At 41.9% G+C, this 21830-nt stretch overlaps 1 pseudogene; it reads left to right on the plus strand.

Moving 5' to 3' along the window:
- Nucleotides 1-21313: 21313 nt before the first annotated feature.
- On the plus strand, nt 21314-21431 carry LOC124556620 (annotated as a pseudogene).
- Nucleotides 21432-21830: the final 399 nt, after the last annotated feature.

Here is a 21830-nt window from a genome sequence, read left to right on the forward strand (position 1 = left end):
AATGGGAGGAAATGACGGAAAAAGGACTCTACCTGTGCTGGACATGGTGAGACCTAGAGTCCAACTGACCTAGTACACAGTACTGCCAGCAGAGGGTGCTGTCATCCCCCCTGTAATGTAGTCCAAGATGGTGGTCTGGAGGGGGAAAATGGCGCGAAAATGACTCAGCCTGAGCTGGGCTGCTGGGGACAGTAAGGAAGGAGTGTAGTCTATTTATTTTGAAACATTTTATGTAGGGATGGAGTATATTTATCACACTGACACAAAACACTCGCCCTGGTGTGCTTAGGGTCACAACACAGTCTGCAGACCTGTGAACTACTTCTATATAATGCTCTCCAGACACGCAAACAGCTCCTAATTTACCAAAATAATTTCAGTACAGACATGCAGACTCCTCCTAAATAATGCAGTACACAGATTTTCAGACACGAAATCAACTCATAAACTGCCCAAATAACGCATAGTGCAGCCTACAAACCTGCTCGCAAAATAATGCAATAGACACGCAATCAACGTACGCAGCCACCTCCACCACCCTCTGCCTAGTAGACTGCACAGGAGGCTACCTAAAGCCCCGTGAAGTGACACAGCCATCAGCTGTCAAACCATGCACAGATACCTGCATGCATGAGGTAGCGACATCCCTTTCATACTTGATAACTGAGAAATTCCTCTCGAAATACGTGTTCACATAGGCAACATTGCTGACGCAACCAGGCGGGAGTGTAGAGACTCCAGGGACGCGCGCGCCATCGGAGCTGTGAGCTGTTACTGGATGTAGGTGAAAGTTGCCTCTATTTTCGAGTATACAGTCGGTGTTATACTGACGTCACAGAACGCCAAGCCACACTAACACAGCTCCCATATGCGAGACACCTCCGGGCAGCACATGTCTTTACTGTTTATAACAAAGTAGCAAAGGAGGCTAAATAGGACTTCTGCAGAAAAAGTGGGGGATAAACAAGACTTTTGCAGAAAAACATTGTTTTTAAATAAATTTTCTGAATTAATACTAGGGGAAGCTAATAATGTGAATTTGTACATTTTAAGAAAAGACATAATAAATAAATTTATACACTGTATTGAAATCAATGATGTGTATGGCGAAATGTCGCTTGTCTTTACAACTCGATGATGTGTCAGCTAGTACACAGCTGTATCGGTGACACTTGACTCTACTTATTTCCTCAGTTCGGATGGCATAACAAAAACAGTCTGAAATCAGCACTGTCTATGACACCTTTTCACTTTGAGAATATTCCCAGACTTCACTGAAATGCCACCTAACAATACAGAAGTATATTAAAGAAACAAATCGGTGAAGTGATGTTGCATGATGTATTGCCTTGCAATGAGTAGTGTTTTAAGTGTAATTTTGTCACGCCTAAACAGAAATCAGCACTGTGTATGACACATTGTCACTTTGAGAATATTCCCAGACTTTACTGAAATGCCGCCTAACAATACAGAAGTATATTAAAGAAACAAATCGGTGAAGTGAAGTTGCGTGATGTATTGCCTTGCAATGAGTAGTGTTTTAAGTGTAATTTTGTCACACCTAAATAGAAATCGTCAGAAATTGCTTGTGTCCTGCAAAAAATTGGGGAAGCCTCCAATGTCACACATGAAGGACGATAATTTTTTGCCAAGCCTGTCAAAAACAGAAAAGGAACCATGTTATTTTTATCAGTCATTTAATCTACCAATCTTCTTGCTAGTCTTCTTCCCTCAGATATTCTAACGATCAAGTTCTTATTTTTTTAGTTGCTGTCATCTTTTTAGTGTTCTTTTGTTTTAATAAAGTCTGTAGCCGAAACCTATGGATATTACAGGAGATTTTAATTTAACTGATGAGAGCAGAAAAAATAAAAATGCAGGAAATGTTTTAATAAAGTCATGACGAAACGTCAAAGATTCTGGAGCTTACATTACGATCTTCGTAAGAACAAACAGCAGATTCAACCATTAATTACCTTTGTCACAAATAGTGGAGTGGGCACCTCTATTCTAGACTTACGTGAGCCGTTAGTGTCGGCTAATGTCAAATGCAATGTGCTGAAGGATTCTACCTTTAAGGGCTTCCAGGGGAGTATCGGCGGCCACAATATAGCAGATTAGTCAACAATGCGCAAAAATTAATTGAAACAGTGATGCGAAAAATCCATTGCTGACATTGGTGACCAGTCTTTTGGTCGACGAGACCACTGAAAGTTGTGGCAGTTGCGGAAAAATTAAATTCCACAGCGCCAGGAAAAGCACGAAAACTGCGCCCAGTGAAATTTGCGCCCAACCAGAAATCTGTGAAATATGCGCCCAATATCTGATTCCTTTGTGTCACGGCTTACCTGTGCCCGGACCGTCATAATTACTGTAATCTACCTCCTCCCCAGACACGGGCGAACTACGCCCCGATAGACCACCTCTATCACAGTAGCCGACTGTCTGCACAAACAGCCGTAGTACCGCTCTAGCTGTCGTGGAGTTGACATCGTGCGACTTGTGTATTTCTGCCTCAGTAGTTCCGATATTGAAGTTTCAACGACTATTCGGGGTAAGCTATGCTGCCGCTATGAAGATTATTCTTACCTAGCGAAGAGAACGAAAGAAGGCGGGTCTGTGACATGGCGCTGTTCAAGACGGAAAGCAAACCACTGCCGAGGAATGCATAAAACCAAGAATTCGATGGTGTGGAGCTTCGGATAACGCTCGGCTGGAAGCAAGGAAAACTTTGAACCAGGAGAAGAAAAGGGCGCGAGAGGGAGAGACTTCTATTTCCAAATTATATTTAAAGGAGCTGGATGCCTGCATAATCGAGGGTATGATTTTGTCACTGAAATGCCAGAGCAGCAAGCAACGAGGAGAACTTTATACTGCCAGCGGGAAAAACGACAGGGAAATAAGAGAGATCCGCAGACACTAGGCGAAACTGACTTCAAAGCAGAGCTACTAGCAATGAATGATGGCAGTAGTTTTCTGTTAAGCGACGACAGATTACGAGAAAGGATAATAGTTTTTAGCGAAAGAGCAGGGAGACAGGCTCTAAGAACTAAACAATTTTTTTTTAACGGATGGTGAGCTCAACTGCTGAAGCAAACAGTTATCACAAATATTCATCATTCACGCCGACTTTGGAACAACAAATAAAGAGACAAACATCTGTTCAGTTGCCTTTGCATTATTGCCAAACGAAAGGAAAGAGATATACATACATCCGTCTTTTTCGAAATTTTTTGGAAACCTACAAACGTAACCGTAAGTTTCGAATCAGCAGCGATTTCTGCGATTAAAATTGCACTACCGACAACGGAAGAGCATGGATGTTATTTCCAATTGAATAGGTCTCTCTGGAGAAAAGTACAAGATCTAGAACTTACTCATGAATACAGAGAAAACCAAGAGGTGCGACAACAAACTCGGATATGTGCGCTGGCGTTTGTATGGCGTGACGATGTATGTGATAGCTGGCTCGTGATGCATTCTCATGCTCCAGATATCCCCAGGCTGAGTTTTTTGACTACTTTGCGGACAGATGGTTGGAGAAATGAAGGAAACCTTATCAGCCTTTGGAATTGCTACAAACGGTGTCATCGAACGATCAACGCTGTAGAAGGTAGGCGCAACAAAAGTAATAACATGCTTGCTAAACCAAATCCTAAAATCAGTGACATAATCAGGGCCATCAAAAGAGCAGCAGAAAATTCCGCGCGCGCGTTAATGAGGGCAGAGCTGAGTATGGAAGGTAAACGAAAAAAATGTCTCCATGAAGAGTGTGGTGATATCATGGCTTACTTGAAAGCTATCTCCTGTCTACAAAAACTTGAGTAAATTGTGCTGTATGTAAATAAAATAATGTAAAAAAATGCAAATAGCAACATATAAATAAAAACCGAAAATAGATATAATGTTGATTCTTATAAGCTGATTTTAACAGGCCTAAATGACAATAATTTACTTTGCCACTTAGCCTGTCAAAACCCTGGATAAAGTGTGGTGGAAAACTTATTATTTTAAAAAACCTGGACTCGATTCTGTGACCTCTCATACAAGATTAATTTTCCATGGCTTCTCAGATCATTTCACGCCAAGTGCTTTGATGGTTCCTTAAGGAGGCCATGGTTGCTTCTTCACCCTCCAATAACCACAAATCGAAGCGAAAGCTAAAACTCTAATAATAACAACACTCGACGCGACGTAAAACACGAAACGCAAAATTTGATTTCGGTAGGTTGTTATGACGATGAATGAAGATATTCTGAACTAAAATTAGACAAATAACTGGAATGTAAACTTTGTTTCTGAGAGTGAACTTGTCATATATTTCATAATGCTTCTAAGACACAAACACATACTTTAATGATGTAAAGATAAGACTCGTGAGCTATTTAAATGTTATTGAATGTCTTGACGATATTTGCTGTGATCAGTTTCGAACTTGTACAGAACTGTGCAATGAATTCCCTGCTTGGTTACGCACACATCCAATAATTTACTTTCGTTCAGATTAAGGTTTACACAGTGGCGTAGCTAGGCAGTTTGGTAGCCGGTGCAGACTTTCAATTTGTCGGTCTCCCCCACCTCCTCTCCTAAATTGCCTAACAAAACCACAAAATACAACATTTGTGTACAGCAGTTTTTTCATGTGCGTGATTAATTAATGAAAGTATAATGTTAACCAGTTCGCAAACAGTTTTCTAGGGATGAAAACGAATAAGTGAAAAGCATCTTTAAGAAAAAAATACACAGTCTAACTTATTATTAAGAAAGCAGAACAAGTAACCGAAGATCTCCTTAGTGACAGGTGGCTAGCACGTACCTTAGAATTTCTTCCTTCTTTTTCGGCTGCATATTTTGAAATTGCCTCATCAATATCGATATCTTTAGCTAGCTCATTTTTTATTCATTAACAGCTAAATCACACAGTCGCGTTTGACTCATAGTGGACCCACGATGATTCTTAATTAATTTGACTTTTTAAAAAAGGAATTCTCTTACATAACGCTATTGAAACACACAAAGTTAAGAAAAATCTTAGTGCCAAAATAAAGTTCAGTACACTTTCGGAAAAAATTTTCTTAGTCGTGAAATTTGTACAATGCCATCTTCAGGAATCTCATGATAATTGCCAACTGATTTTTGTTAAATGGTGGAAATTTTCGTTTCTGAAGTTTTAATCAAATGACTAGGATCTGAAACAGCATATCTTATACGTTCCATTGTTTTTAAACGTGTATCGATTTCTTGCAGACAGTTGTTGATGCAGTCTTATCATTGATCTTCTCAGTTCATAGTGTTCTGCATAACACGGCTTGAAAATGCGAGCTCGGAAACCTCTACGTACATACGATATTGCAGTGCCTCTGTTATTCTGATTACGATGCAAAGTTCCTTTGGAGATGCGTGCATGCGTGGATGCCCAGAGGAAATTTGCGTCGTAATCAGAATAACAAAGGCACTGCAATATCTTATTTATCTGCCGAGACCGGGCAAGCGAGTTTGAAGTACAAGGTCTGACCTGCACGGGAACCCTCGTACATAATGGATGTGCGAGTCCAGGTCGTAGACGCATGGTTGACGGCATGTGGAAATTTGGGTCTGACCGTGAGTCGTGCACGGATAGCCAAATTGTAAGGTGACTGCTCCGGCACAAATTTTCATTGTCGTCATTCAGTCCTATAGCTGATGGTAGTCATTATTCGCAATGGCAAATTCATTTCATGTACCTCTAGGTAGCGACCCTCAGATCTCTCTGCCGGGCAAGGGGATTAGTGGACTGTTCCTCGACAGTTTCTGGGCGCAAATTTCAGTGGACGCAGTTTTCAGAACACCAGAAAACACCACCTACAACAATATAAAAAACTGGTAAAGATGAATCACAATACTATAGCCCGCACTGTCAGGAATGCTCTACGCATCCTATGCCCAGAAGGAAATAAGAATGAGGAAACTTCTTTGATGGTGACCTGCCTTGCCCATGCCCTACACCGCCTAGCAGACGAAGTAAGAAATAATTTTCCTGAGGTTAACAGAATCCTCTGTTTATGAGGTTGAACTCTTTCTCAAAGCTCTTACGCGCATTCAGTTCATTAAGGAAATAGCTCCAAAGATTCCCACCCCACATGAACCTATACTTGGACGTTCACAAATTTGGATCTTGGCAGCTTTATATTATTCCGAACACTACGCAAAAGTAAAAACGTAGAGACACATTCGATTCTAGTGGATCAGCTTGGAATAGCGAAAATGATGCTTAAGAATAACAAGAATGTTCCACCTTTCGCGTTTTCAAGAGCTCACTTTCCACATTTACCTGTTGCATTTACACAGGTAGAGTCCGCTGTTCTACCGCTGAAAGATGCTGTAGACATGATCTCTGACGTGCAAAAGTGTGTGGAGGAAATACCTCGTTCAGTGGTTACAAAATGCGTCTCTAGATGAACGAATATTCTTCTGAGCATTCCCGCTTATGAAGATATGAACAAAATGTCCGTCATTATTCAGGGGGAGAAGTTCGAAGATGAATTGCATTGGGGGCGAGGAGCAATTGCGTCGTTGAAACAGGCACCATTGAGCTCTTGTACTCTAGAGAGATCTTTCTCAGCCTACAAACGAGTACTGAGAGACTACAGAAAAAGCTTCACTTTACAAAACTTGAAGGTAGTGAATTGTGTAATGCTATACCAAAAATCAATATAAAATGTCTTGTTGGTTGTAGCGTTAAGTCGCAGATTGTGATCATACATAGAGATATACCTCAAGAGTGTTTTTATATGAATGACACATGAAACGAATTTTTCAGTAAAAGAATTTTCATTAAAATATTATAAAAATAGAAAATAATTATATCACAGAAAAATATCTAAGTTGTTTATGCATTTATTCGAAGGCTGATACAAGGATGATTAACTGTTTATTTTCCGCAAAAAACTAGAAAAAATGAGTCAAAATTACAGTAAAATTTTTAATATTAATATAAGTGTTCATTATATTTTCCGTTAAGGAACTCCAAAGAGGCTAAAATAGTATGTCCAAACCTAAAAAGATCTATTGCAGGAAAATAAAGGGCTAAAATCTGCTTTATAAGAAAGTTTGGGTCCTAGTTATAACGACCAGTAATTAGGTAGGTATATAACGTGGAGTGCATTCCGTGAGCACCGTTTCCGCGGAGGCGCGTTTTCGTGTCAGGCGAAAAAATCAAGAAAGACGAAATAAAAGGGGAAGAAATAGAAGAAGAAATAACGTCGTTTCCCAACACTCGATGCACCACGTGCACCGGCGCATCCTCATTCCTTTTCCTAAACTAACCCACTCATGTCAGCGAGTTCTTCAGAAACATTGCGTAATTCATGCTGAAAAGCTGTTTAAGAGCAAGGCTGTACTCCACGTGTCAATGGAGTGCATGAAAATTTCTCTCTCGTAACTGAAAAGATATTTCATCTTGTCAGAGCTGACTGAAGCTACTAAATAAACGAAGTTCTTGGCTACAATGTCTGAGCCGTATTATCACTTCCCCAATAAACATACTATTACCAAGCTCGCTTTAATGCACAGTCCCCGACATAAAGACAAATAATTGATCAATTTTTATACTATTCTTATTTTTCACTCAGCACATTTCGTTACTAGTTGCCAGTTTAACCGCAGCACGTGTTGTCCATAGAACAGCCACTTTAATCACTCAATAGACATTTTGAAAATCCACATGATATTCATTAGGTTAGTATTCACGCCGAATACTGTCAGGTCTCCATTATCCTGTTATTCGAAATTTCTGGAATAGGACTGCATAGCTTTCCACGCTGAGTTTTAGCCCACCAGAAGAAAGTCACAATTTCCCTATAAAAACCAAAACTTCCGAAAAAAGTCGTTTATAGCGGATCTCATCAGTTTTCGAACTGCTTAGCTTTACAGCAAAAGAAATTTAAAAATTTTCATAAAACTACTAGAGAGTAAGGTAGTACGCCGTTACGTCACTAAAACTCATTCCGGGCTCCTGACGAAGAGTGTGTAACGAATCTCTCACGCTTGCAGAACACATAGTCACTCTCCTCTCAAACTGGCTGCCACAACCTCCTGCCAATCATTTTCATAACATTTCTCGAACGAAATGATAATTTTCCTCCTCCTCCTGTCGTTCCCTCCGAATTTAATTTAATAGTACACCAAAATTTACACTTTCCTAAAAGCAAACAAACTCAAAGAACCCCGTCTTTGCTGCTCTAAAGAAAGGAAGTAAAGAATATTTTTTTGGAATACCAAAACTAACTACTTTACAGTAAGCATTTCGTGTTTGAAGAAACTCTTGCGTCGTTTGGATTGTAGATTCAAGAAACTCTTTTTCTGGGAGGTTTTTTAGCGCCTCATTTCTATACTTTAAACTTGTTCGAAGCTGTTAAAGCTTAGTACGAAGGTTGTGAAATGGATAAAGTTACAACCAATTTTTTTATCAAATAATCTTTCTCCGTTGTTGAGATTAGAGGTTTAAAATCAAGCTAAATGCTGCACGTGAAATTCGTTTTTACGTGAAGTTAGTACACGGAGACTCTTGAAAGTGAATCAAATAAATAAAATATAGAGTCTCAAGATAAAATTGAAAACTCGCTTTCATTTTTTTTACTCGCGCCACCGGTATGTTTCAGACTTGTGTGAATCAGTGACTTCTCAGTAAGCAAACAGAGTGGACCACTCTAAAATTTCGATTTGTCCACCTAATTACAGCGTAAAAACACTAAACTTTACGCGTTTTGAAGGTCAAACATTCACCAGAATAATTGTACAAGAATTTCTAAAAGGGATCAAAGTAGAAAATAAACGACAACAATATAATTACGTGGGTACGCCTCTTGCAGCCGTCTTTTTTTGTCACGTATATCTAAGTAGCCGTCATCTAATAAAATAGACTAAAATGGGATGACGCATGTTGTCTAAAGTACGCGTAGTGGCACAATAACTAACATTCGCGTCCACGGCCTGTATATCTCCATAAAACTACCCTTGGAAGACAAGCTTCAACACAAGTCAGCACTTCGGGATAGTAAAGGCGAAATCAAAGAGATACCAAAGAACAAAGATGATGCATAACCTAGCTGGGAGGCACAGATTTCAAATTCCGTAAAGAGCCGATGGCCAACGGGATAGCTCTATTTCAAGCCGCCCAAACAAAGAAAGATGTTAAAAAATAATCTGAAACTGCTCTAGCAGATGCAGTTTCATACTTTTATCTTTCTTATTGTGTCATTCTTATTACTATTAGTACTCAGGACAACATTTGCCTATCCATTTTAGTCTATTTTATCAATTGATGGCTATGTTGATCTACGTCTCAAGACACTGTTGCAACGGAAATAACCACGTAATTGTATTGCGGTTATTTACAATTTTTTCCTAATCGTCTTTGGAAATTCTTGTATAACGAGTCTGATGATGAAGGCTGGACCTCCAAATGCCTAAATTTTATTGTTTTCCCGACCTGCTCGTTACTCCTATAAGAGGCTCCGTTACTCTCCTGACACTGAAGCTCTCAGTCACAAGCATTCCCTCCCTCTGCACTTGCCCGGCCGCCCTTCGCGAAGAACGGCCACCGTTTCTAGTGGCGAAATCAGCAGTTCCAACGAGTCATCTCACTGGTTACAAACGAAATACCTCCCACTCTCCGAGTTATGAAACTGTCATCCAACCATTTTCAGCTCATATTCCGTTGGGTAGAAACGTCTAGAACAAATTGTGAAACCTTATCTCTCTATAAGTTCTTCTGACCAGACACATTTCTGTAACTCTTTGTGGTAATATGCCTGTGGGTCTGTCACAAGAACTTCTGTACTGTTAGTCTCCATTTGTAGTAGACATTCTCCAGTGTGTTCCACCGTGCTAAGAAGGCTGGTGGCAGCACTTTCAACACACTGTCTCAACCATGTTATGCTTTCAACATCGACTCGTTCCCACTTCCTCAGCGACTTTAGGTCTGTCCCAAGAAGTCCCATTTCCCCCGGCCTCATGACAGGACGCCGCTCCTAGGCTGTAAACGCCCGGAATTCTCTTTTCAGAGTCATAAAACTACCATAACTACAACCTTTGTCCCTTGGTTGGTTGCTTCTGGGGAGAGGACCAAACAGCAAGGTCGTCGGTACTATCGGATGAGGGAAGGATGGGGAAGGAAGTCGGCTGTGCCCTTTCAAAGGAACCATGACGTCATTTACCTAAAGCGATTTAGGGAAACCATGGAGACCTAAATCAGGATGGCCGGGCGCGGGTATGAACCGCCGTCCTCCCGAATACGAGGCCAGTGTGCTAACCACTATGCCACCTCTTTCGGTGGACTTGTCCCGTGTCAGTCACAGAGCCCATGAGGGTCCACATTTACCTTGCTCTCAGAGCCAGCACGAAATTACAGTCAAAGCTTGCACTTCGACAAAAATGTTAGTATGTGGCTACGCAGTATTAAGGAGTAACTGATTAACTGATAAATGATAACCATACCTAATGATGTGATCCTATACTGAGTAGATGAAATATACATTTCATTTATTCAACAAGCTCCATACCAATATGTGTAATACTACACATTTAGATACGAAAATATGTAAAGAAGTACGTGTTACAATAATGTGGATGGAAAGTATTCACAATAGAAAATTTCTGTATGTTTGATATAAGATTTTGAGGTAGAACTTTTTTTTTTTTTTTTACTTTTAACAACATAAATGTTCATATGCTGAAATCGTTATTAAATTGCAAAATTTGTAAAATTCATTCATGTGTAGCTTTGCTAAAACAAGTTTATCTATGGGCGAGCAGCCTCTCTTTCCTATAATACTCTTCCTTAAGGCGTCTGTCTCCGATTAAGTTCGCAACACATCCATAACAGGAGATCTACTGTCTGACCGCCCTCTCCACACAGACAAGCAGCACTTGGGGCTAGCCTGAACCGATGGTAGTAAGACATTGTCCATGGCCAGATAACATAGTTGTACAGTTAGATGGCTGCAGTAATAAAATATGCGTTGTCCCAATTATCCATGTATGGTGGCAAAATATTGCTCCCTTGCATTATCTACCCCCTATAAACTAATTTTCGGTTGAATCACACAATATTGTGGTGTTGCATGATCCAACAGAAAACTTACTTCAAAGAACATAACATCATGAGTCTCAACCTATGTGATGTTGTGTCAATCTATTTACGTACTCATTTCCTTAGAGACTGTGTTCTCTAATAAATTAACCTCTGACCACTTACTTATAATCTTGACAGCACCATTTGATGGAGAACTCTTGGTTCTGTGTTTTGGCAGTTACAAATCGAGCATCAAAAACGATCAGGGACAAAAACAAAGTTACAACATATCAGTCTTAACGTTAACAAGTTTCCTAGACAGTCTGTTTAGCAAAGACAGCTTCGAGCCTACGCTTGAATGTGCTGATGACACTCAATTTGAAAGCCTTCCACAGTCATATATAGCTTTGAAAAACACGATATGTATAGCGCTTCAACATGATATGGACTGCATTTTGTTTATTGACATGATTTAAATGTAACAAAAAAAAAAATGGTTCAAATGGCTCTGAGCACTATGGGACCCAACTGCTGAGGTCATTAGTCCCCTAGAACTTAGAACTAGTTAAACCTAACTAACCTAAGGACATCACAAACATCCATGCCCGAGGCTGGATTCGAACCTGCGACCGTAGCGGTCTTGCGGTTCCAGACTGCAGCGCCTTTAACCGCACGGCCACTTCGGCCGGCTAAGGTTAGTATGTTACTATGTTATTAACCTTTAAATTAGTAGTGAATAATTTTATTTACTACGACACTGCTAAGGTTAGTGAAAATGTTTTATAACTTTCTGCAAATTTTTTGATGTCCGCCGCCCATCGCGGGGATGTGGCTGCACCTGATCTTGCAGCCAGGCTGCCACCAACATCTGAGAACTTTCTGCAATGTACGGATCCACGTAGAAATGTTTATCATCTAGATAAGACTTTCGTAGGCTTTCCCGGCGTAATAACTCTTCAAAGTGATGGGCGGCCCATGCGTCGTGTACGCTACGGTGGCCTGTATTGGACATCGATTTGCAGCCTGGCGTCAGTTCTCAGCGGGACTCATCAGCAGAAGCAGCATTATCCTGAAGATGGCGACCAGATGGATCGCCGAAATGTCGATTTCAGGATGCGGCAGCAAACCCGAAAAGACTTTCATGACTTACTATGGCGGGAAAGCCTACGAAATCATATCAAGTATCTCTGCGGGGAGGAGACGGTGAAACTTCGGAGGAAAAAAGGAAAGCTGTTGAGTACACTTGCCTTCTTGCTGAGATGCAATGACGAAGGTATTATTCCTAATATTGCCAGAATTGTTCATTTTATTAGTAGTAAGAGAGCTAATAGGCTTAAGGAGCGTGCAAGCCAAGCACTTATAAGAGAACGCTTTCGTTTTACCCGTAGACAGCTGGATATTGTTTCCAAAGATTTGTTTTACTTACATTTGAAATTGCCATCAAAGTCATCAAGTGATGTTCGGCAGTGGGCCGATGATTCCACATGGGAGCTATCGGATTGGGCACATAGGAGCGCCGTTACCAGAAAGTCTTCGAAATTTGAACGGCTCTTTTCTCGTTCTACAGCATCAGAAGAGGATAAACGTCGACGCACTGTGGTTAATCTTTCTAGCAAGGCGTTGAATGGGCACACAGTGGCGATGCTGGAGAAAGGTTTAAATTTTTCCCCCACTCCAAAGAGACTTGTTGATATGCTCTGTAGAACAAGCAGTACACAGCCTTCCCGAGGACCAAGCGGAAGAAATAAGGCAAGAAGTGTCCCACACATTACGTCGGGCTCGGCAACCGCGAGATAACATCTCTTCCGCAGAGAGAGCAGCCATTCGTTCCCATTGTAATGACGCGGGATGATTATGTCCTAAAAATGGATTTACTACTCAAAGACCCGGCGTACAGAAGTCTTTCTAGTAATCCCCAGAAAGGATTAAGTGCAAAACACTTTCATTGTTGAAAGAGAGTTCGTTGTCCGAAGATTTACGTAAGAAACTTCATCCTGGTGCTGCCGTCCCATCTAGGTTGTATGGTCTGCCTAAGTTGCAGAAGGAAGGGGTTCCTCTACGCCCTATTGTTAGTGATTTGGTTGAACCCACTTATAACCTGACGAAGTATTTATCATATGTTATCAGTCCCTATGGTGGCAAGTGTGAACACCTATCTCCGATTCGGTGGATTTTATTCGACGACTGAAATGTTTGAGGCTGAATCCTTCAGATTTATTAGTGAGTTTTGATGTGGTATCTCTGTTTACACCAGTCCATCTGGAAGAGTCCCCTAGTTTTGTTAGTGAAAAACTGGATGAAGGGTTTGTGAAGCTTTGTCATCATGTGCTAAAATTCACGTATTTTTTATTTAACAGCAACATTTTTGAACAGAATAACGGAGTGGCTATGGGTAGTGCTTTATCACCCACAGTCGCCAATTTATTTATGGAGGTCTTCGAGGATATACACTGAGGACTTCAGCTTTGCAACCAACGTGCTTCTGGAAATATGTGGATGATACCTTTTTCGTCAGGCCACATGGACGTGATGCTTTTAATAGATTTTTGAACCACTTCAGCTGTCGTCATCCCCGCATTAAATTTACCATGGGGGTTGAAAGTGATGAGATGCTTCCATTTTTAGACGTTATGGCTTATAAAAAACCAGATGGTGCTTTGGAACATAGCGTTCACCGAAAGCCGAAGCATACAGATCGGTATCTGCATTCTACGAGCTGTCATCCACCACACCATCGCTGTGGCGTCCTTAGGACTTTGGTACGGAGAGCGTATGCCATTTCCGACGCGAACAGCATAACCCAAGAACTTGTGCTTTTGATGGCTGGTTATAAGGAAAATGCATACTCTGAGAAGCAGATTCGTCGGGCTCTGGAGTTTGGCCCATCACTGCAGGTGCATGAAGAGGAACATAGGTCGGTGGCCTTTATTCCTTATGCTGGGGGCATATTGTTTAAGAAAGGAAGAATTTTAAGGAATTTTAACAGTAAGAGTATGTTCCGTCCACTTTCTAAGACTAGGGCACTACTGGGCTCTGTGAAAGATGATTTGGGGCTTAGGAAACCCCGTGAATACAAAATTCCGTGTCAGTGTGGGAAGGATTACATCGGCCGTTCGATTCGCACAGTTCATGACAGGTGTGTGGAACATCGCCGTCATACGAGGCTACAACATCCGGAAAAATCGGCAGTAGCAGAGCACTACTTAAATGATGGACGCTGTATGAGATTTGACGAAATTATGATAGTTACCGACATTTCTGGTTTTTGGAACAATGTCTACATAGAAGCAATTGAAATTAGGTTGGCGGATAATTTTATTAACAGAGACATGGGTTTTCTCTTAGCAGGACGTGGAATCCTGTACTATCCCACATTGAAACAGAACTTCTTCGGTGGTGCCAGTCCGAGTACTCAAATAGCGTCTCTGAGTTCGATATATCGTTGCCGCCAGTGTTCTACTAAGGGCGGCGCCACCTGCCCAATCTTGGAGGGCAGTAACCGTGATGGGCGGCGCATGCGTCGTATACGGCACGGCGATCTGTATAGGACGTCGATTTGCAGCCTGGCGTCATTTCCCAGGGTGATTCATCAGCAGAAGCAGCATTCTTTTGAAGATGTCGAACAGTTGGTTCGCCGATATATCGAATCGAGTTCATTTTAGGATCCGGCAGCAAACCCGAAGCGACTTTCAATACTTAACCTTCACTGTACTTGAACGTATGCCTTAATTAATGATGCAAAAGAGTTAGTACTTTGTTCTCTTCTCATGGTTACCTCGTTGGAAGATGTAATCGTTTTCTTTGCTTCTGATTTCACATTATGGGTAACTTCTGGCTTCACGCATGCCATTGATTACCTGTTGTAAATCAAATAATAACTAATGCTAGGGAACTATATAAATAAAACTATTACTACAATTCCTTACTTTTTCTATCACAAAACTCAGTCTATCATACCATTCTTGTTTGCAACATCATGAAAACATGCTAGTACTTCGTTTGACTATCGTCTCGTATTTCTGTACATACACTATGTGATAGAAAGTATCCGGACACCCACAAAAACGTACGTTTTTCATATTAGGTGCATTGTGCTTCTACCTACTGCCAGGTACTCCATATCAGCGACCTCACTAGCCGTTAGACATTGTGAGAGAGCAGAATGGGGCGCTCTACGAAATTCACGGACTTTGAAAGTGGTCAGATGATTGGGTGTCACTTGTGTTATATGTCTGTACGCGAGATTTCCACACTCCTAAACATCCCTAGGTCCACTGTATCCGATGTGATAGTGAAGAAGAAACGTGAAGGGACATGTACAGCACAAAAGGGTGCAGGCCGCCCTCGTCTGTTGACTGACAGAGACCGCCGACAGTTGAAGGGGGTCGTAATGTGTAATAGGCAGACATCTATACAACCATCACACAAGAATTCCAAACTGCACCAGGATCCACTGCAAGTACTATGACAGTTAGGCGGGACGTGAAAAAACTAGGATTTCATGGTCGAGCGGCTGCTCATAAACCACACATCACGCCGGTAAATGCCAAACGACGCCTCTCTTGGTGTAAGGAGTGTAAACAATGGACGACTGAACAGAGGAAGAACGTTGTGTGGAGTGACTAATCACGGTACACAATGTGGCGATCCGATGGCAGGGTGTGGGTAAGGCGAACGCTCGCTAAACGTCGTCTGGCAGGGTGTGTAGTGCCAACAGTAAAATTCGGATGAGGTGGTGTTATGTTGTGGTCGTGTTTTTCATGGAGGGGGCTTGTACCCCTTGTTGTTTTGCATGGCACTATCACAGCACAGGACTATGTTGACGTTTTGGTTCAAATGGCTCTGAACACTATGGGACTAACTTCTGAGGTCATCAGTCCCCTAGAACTTAGAACTAATTAAACCTAACTAACCTAAGGACATCACCCACATCCCCGCCCGATACAGGATTCGAACCTGCGACCGTAGCGGTCACGCGGTTCCAGACTGTAGCGCCTAGAACCGCTCGGCCGCCCCGGCCGGCTATATTGACGTTTTGAGCACCTTCTTGCTTCCCACTGTTGAAGAGCAATTCGGGAATGGCGATAGCGTCTTTCAACACGATCGAGCACCTGTTCATAATGAACGGCCTTTGGTGAAGTGGTTGCACGACAATAACATCCCTGTAATGGAGTGGCCTGCACAGCGTTATGCCCTGAATCCTATAGAACGCCTTTGGGATTTTTGGAACGCTGACTTCCTGTGCCAGGCCTCACCGACCGACATCGATACCTCTCCTCAGTGCAGCAGTCCGTGAAGAACGGGCTGCCATTCCCCAAGAAACCTTCCAGCACCTGATTGAACGTATGCCTGCGATAGTGGCAGCTGTCTTCAAGGCTAAGGGTGGGTCAACACCATATTGAATTCCAGCATTACTAATGTAGAGCGCCACGAACTTGTAAGTTATTTTCAGCCAGGTGTCCGGATACTTTTGGTCACATAGTGTAGCTCCACTCGTGAACATTGCTTCAAATCGTTTCACAATTAAAATTAACCAACGCTCTTGCACGTACGAGTAACCCATTAAGCCTCACAGTAAATGGCTTTATATGTCGGTCTGACAGGCAGAAAGTATCACAATATTCGTCTGACTTGACCAGGAAATACTAAATGCCTCTTCGTAAACTTTCAATGGAAAATCACAAACTTATGTTGCATAGCAAAATTCTGAGGATCGCTCTGCGTCGTGACTTCTGGAAGATCTTGTCATATTGAAGGTACTTTACAGTTCTTTGCCTTCAATCTGAGGTGTAACCTCACATCTTCCTACCTAAAATGATCAACATTTCAAAACAACAAACTCTTTTCTGGTAATATAAGTTCTGACTTTTCTTAAAATTATCAAAGAAAATGCAGCCTTGTGCCAATATTTAGGTTATGCCGTTGCAGTGTTCCACCGATCTTTCCCAGATCTTCTGGCGCATCTGATGAACACCTTGTTTGGAACTTACGTAACTTACCTTTCCTTTACTTAGAGTTGGTTACAACACAAAAAATTTTGAATGTCCGTGTCCTATCCTATATTACTTCCATATTTAAAAATTCTAAATGCCACACTGTCTCTTCTACAAGTGCTATAGGTGGCTCACATGGTGGACCCGTACTGATTTCCCAATTCGAGACTTTCCATTTCTACGGCGTTAGCATGGGCAATCCGGCGCTCTCGTACTGGTCCGTAGTAGATGGTAAAAATTTGTGACAAAATCTCTTTAGCCTGTTTGACAAATAGCAGACTTTTGCAAAGATTTTTTGTCCATGTATAACTATCTCACTGCTGTCGTCTTATCAGGTTTTTCTTTCCTTTTTCGCCCTGCTAGTCCGATGATGGTTACTCCACTATTTCTCTATGCTTCAGTTGCCGGTCGTCCTCTAGCAGGTAAATCAGATATATCTCGCATTAACTGTGGAGGGTGATTATCCTCCAACACACTCATCGCCGGAAGTTATGTTGCATCATGAGGTAGCTAATTTATGACACCTTAAAAGTCTAGCAGGTACACGTTATAAGTCACGTGTTTCTTGGCGCAATATAACCTAAATCTTCATTATGCGCTCATAGGGCTCGGGCTTGGGTGATACCCCCTGATGTACACTGGTTCGATTTCATGTCTCCTCAATATGTTCTGCCACGTTTGTGACCGGTATTTGGGGCCATTATCAGACGAAATTTGGTCTACGAGTCCCATTTGCACCAAAAAGTCTTTGTGTTGCTTATCGACTACCTTGCTGCTTATTTCAGTATGCTGCATGTCACACACTTCCAGGTTAACTCGACTACTACCATGATACAATTAATTCAACTTGACGTGCATTACGTATCCGCCTCGCAATGTTCCTGAAGTGGCATAGACTCCGCAGTTTCAGGAAGCACTTTATGGTACCAGAATGTGCACAGCTGAGATGCGTGTACAAAATTGCTTTATTTATTAGCTATTCCGGTTCATACGCTACCCATAGGGTCTGTTCACATTCTGTCTGAAGAATAATACATCTTTCCTCAAAAGATAGTGCTCCTAAATTTGCGCTTGGGTCTTGTCTTTTTCTTTAGTTTTAATCCCGGGAAGAAGGGGTCTTTGCCATGTTCTGCTATGAAATTTTTTATCCCTTTTTCAATCGTATCTCTGGTGTTGCTTGATTGTGTGACCAACCGAGCTTTCTACTCGTAATTTTAGACGGCTAGAGGGAACCTATCCCTTCGTAGCTCCGTCAACGGATCTAATGTTGATTTCACCTTCTATCCTAGTGTCAGGTTTCCTCGTCCAGTGTCCATAATTACCTTATGCTCACTCAGGAAGTCCGTCTCGATAATAATTCCTGTGGTCAAATTAGACTACGAATAAATCCTTCATTTGTGTGGCCATAGTGTCAGTAGTTGTTTTATAATTCATGTGATCCGTCGTTGCAACTACAAAATTGCGTGATTTTTTTCATCAGACGCGTTTCGCTTTGTTGAGGTAAATCATCATCAGTGGTCTATGATTAAGTAAACCACTGATGATGATTTACCACAATAAAGAGAAACGCGTCTGTTGAAAAAAAATCACGTATTTTTGTAGTTGCAAAGACGGATCAAAAATACCCACATGAATACGAATAAATTGGCCACAAGCTTTTACCATCGGCAGAGTTGCTCCAACCTGATCTGTCTATTTATCTCACTACTTTCTCCTTGTTCTTCCCTCCCTTCTCCCAAGATATTTTTGCTTTCTGAACTGTTAACATTGGGATATATAAATATTTCGCGCGTGTATTATATAAATGCTCCGAGATAGCTGCCAATCGACGGCCACTATCCAGAACAGCTCCTGCCTTGATCTCTCCTACTGAAATCTGGACTATTAGATGGTTCTCATCCATCAGCTTTGTGTCCGTTTCTTCAATTAGTAGTTCTCCAATGTCATTATAATCTAATAATTTTACATGACTGCTTTCGATTCTAGACACAGGTTTCTCTGCAGTCTTTCACGCTTAGGGTACTAGTCAATTATGTATTCCTTTCTCCCTTGCTCGTTCTGGGTTTGGTGAACAGATATCCACGATCGTAGCCCCTCGCTGAGCTTCGATTCACTCTTTTACACTCTGTTGATAATGTGATCCTTTATTCTTGCGGTCACCATTCCAGTTTCGTCCGTTATTATCGTGGTTTATGATTTGCTGACCGTTATTCTATGGCCTGCTTCCGTTACCATTCCAGTTATTCGACTTCTTTAAATTCGCTTAATTATTAATACTATAACGGCGCTGCTTCGAATTTGCTCCACGTTGACGTCTCCTCTTCCTCGTGTGGTCTTCATTGCTTACAAACCGTGCTTCCTGCAAGATGCCTTGGAATGTCTCAGTATCATCTCCACATCTGCCAACCAGCACCTGCTGATACGACAGCGGCATTTTCATGAAACACATGCGATTTAACTCACTGTCGCTTCATGGTTCGTCGAGGTATACGTTTTTCTTGGTCATCTGGTCAAAGAATTTCACCGGACTCTTAAAATGAGACGACTCCGTATCTCTGCACACGACTAATTCATATTTTATTCGATCTTGCATGACCCGCGACAAGTAGAGATTCAGAAACGTGTTTTTAAATTCTTCGTACGTCATGCAAGATCAGGAAACGCATTGTTTGTGTGACAATACCTTTCAGATGCGTAAACAAGGTCAATCTTCTTGTGTTCAGGCCTTTGCAAATAGCTCGATAGAAGTACTGGGATGTAGCGTATTCCTGTCCTTTTTATTAAGTTGAAATTTCGTGTCGGAGAGGTACCGTTTCTGCTCAAATACCACTTCCGATTCTCTTCTATTGTTCTCAGTTATAACATTTAGTGCATTCGAATGCGTGTTTTCCATTCTTTCTACCGCTGTTGACTGGTGTGACCCGCTCATATTCACGATATGCGTGTCGGATCTCCTTAAAGGAATGCAATTATTGTACTGCTGCGATTCCTGATTTTCGCTGATTTCACGCACCGGTTGCGTCTCTTCGCGATCAGTGAAATCGGAACTGCGCTCTGTCAACTTGGCACAGGCCATTGCTATGTCGCTTATCGCCGGAAAAATCTGATATCATGCACACGTGGTATGTTATCTAATCCTTTCGAGACCCTGCGCTTTGTCGCGAGGTTACACTCTGCGTCTCTGTACTCGTCACACCGTGGCTGCATGTGTTCGTTTCCTGTGCGTGCGATACTGAATCGACAGATTTTTTTTTTCTCTAAAGATTATAGGAACCTCTGCTCCAGGTCTTTCCTATTTCCCTGAATTTTGAATTGTGCTCTTTAGCCGCTTAAATGGTCTGAATGTTACACCTTTTCCGGTTCTAGCTTCTTTATTCTACTGTGTATTTTGCTTAGAACGGATTTTCCCGCTTTTGCGGAACTTCATGTTTTCGTCTGTATTTTCTGCATAATATTTTTGGAATCTCTGGTCGTTGTTATAGCCTCCTTCGCTTCTTTCTTTGCATCTGAAATGTCTTAATTCCGTACGGAATACCAACATTTGGTTCTTCAGCTCTTCAGTTCTCATTTGTTGTTTCATCTCCTACTTTCTGTACCTTCTTCCACGTACTGTAGGCCACTGTCTGTACTGTCTCAGTCACGGTCTGCAAAAGGTTTATATTCGTTTTCCGTCTCGTTTTAACTTTCAGGTAATCGAGTATACACGATACCTCCTTATTCATTTTTCTGCCTCGGGTTTCTCCCCCTCCGTCTACAATGATGGGAGAACGTGCTACTTCTCCTGAATCTGCTCGTTCGCTATGGAACATTTCTCGTCAATGTGTACCCATCAGATCACTCCACTCGGATGCCGCCGACGGTGCCCGCTAAAATGCCTTCTCTGTATTCTCAAACTGCCAGATTCGTACTGATAGTTTCGAGCCAATATTACACCCTCTACCTGACTAGTCGTGTTATTCGTTATGTGACTGATCTCCCATTTTCTAGTGTCGCCAAGATAAGGTAATTCGTTGCCAGAATTCTGTTGTTCAGCTGGAATGATGCCATCCGCGTCATCCAAGACATTTTTGCATGTCTCACGTCCTTGTGCCACTCGTTTTACGAACATTGCCACGTGTTAACGTGAACACTGCAGGCTATTAATCTATTCTAAACGAAAAATCATTTCACACAACACATGAAAATTCCTTAATACTAATTGAGATTAACGTATATCGGATCTTGCCTATCGGTTCCCGGCATATTACCCAATCCTAACATTCCATACGGTAACGGCCTTGCCGCAGTGGATACACTGGTCCCCGTGAGATCACCGCAGTTAAGCGCTGTTGGGCGTGATCGGTACTTGGATGGGTGACCTTCCAGGCCGCCATGCGCTGTTGCCATTTTTAGGGGTGCACTCAGCCTCGTGATGCCAATTGAGAAGCTACTCGACCGATTAGCAGCGGCTTCGGTCAAGAATACCATCATAACGACCAGGAGAGTGGTGTGCTGACCCCACGCCCCTCCTATCCGCATCCTCCACTGAAGATGACACGGCGGTCGGATGGTCCCGGTAGGCCACTCGTGGCCTGAAGACGGAGTGCTTTTTTTAACATTCCATACAAAACTCTAGCCGCACGACACATACCATCAAAGATACAACACAACAACAAGCAGATACAACGACGAGAGAACAAAAATCATTCGTATGAGATATAATACGAAAAAGAAAAAAAGAATCCTAAAAAGAGAAATTTAACGCGCAGCAGAAAACAGAGACACAACTTAGTCTAACGAGTGAA

Source organism: Schistocerca americana, chromosome 1, assembly GCF_021461395.2.
Source record: "Schistocerca americana isolate TAMUIC-IGC-003095 chromosome 1, iqSchAmer2.1, whole genome shotgun sequence".
Classification (NCBI taxonomy): domain Eukaryota; kingdom Metazoa; phylum Arthropoda; class Insecta; order Orthoptera; family Acrididae; genus Schistocerca; species Schistocerca americana.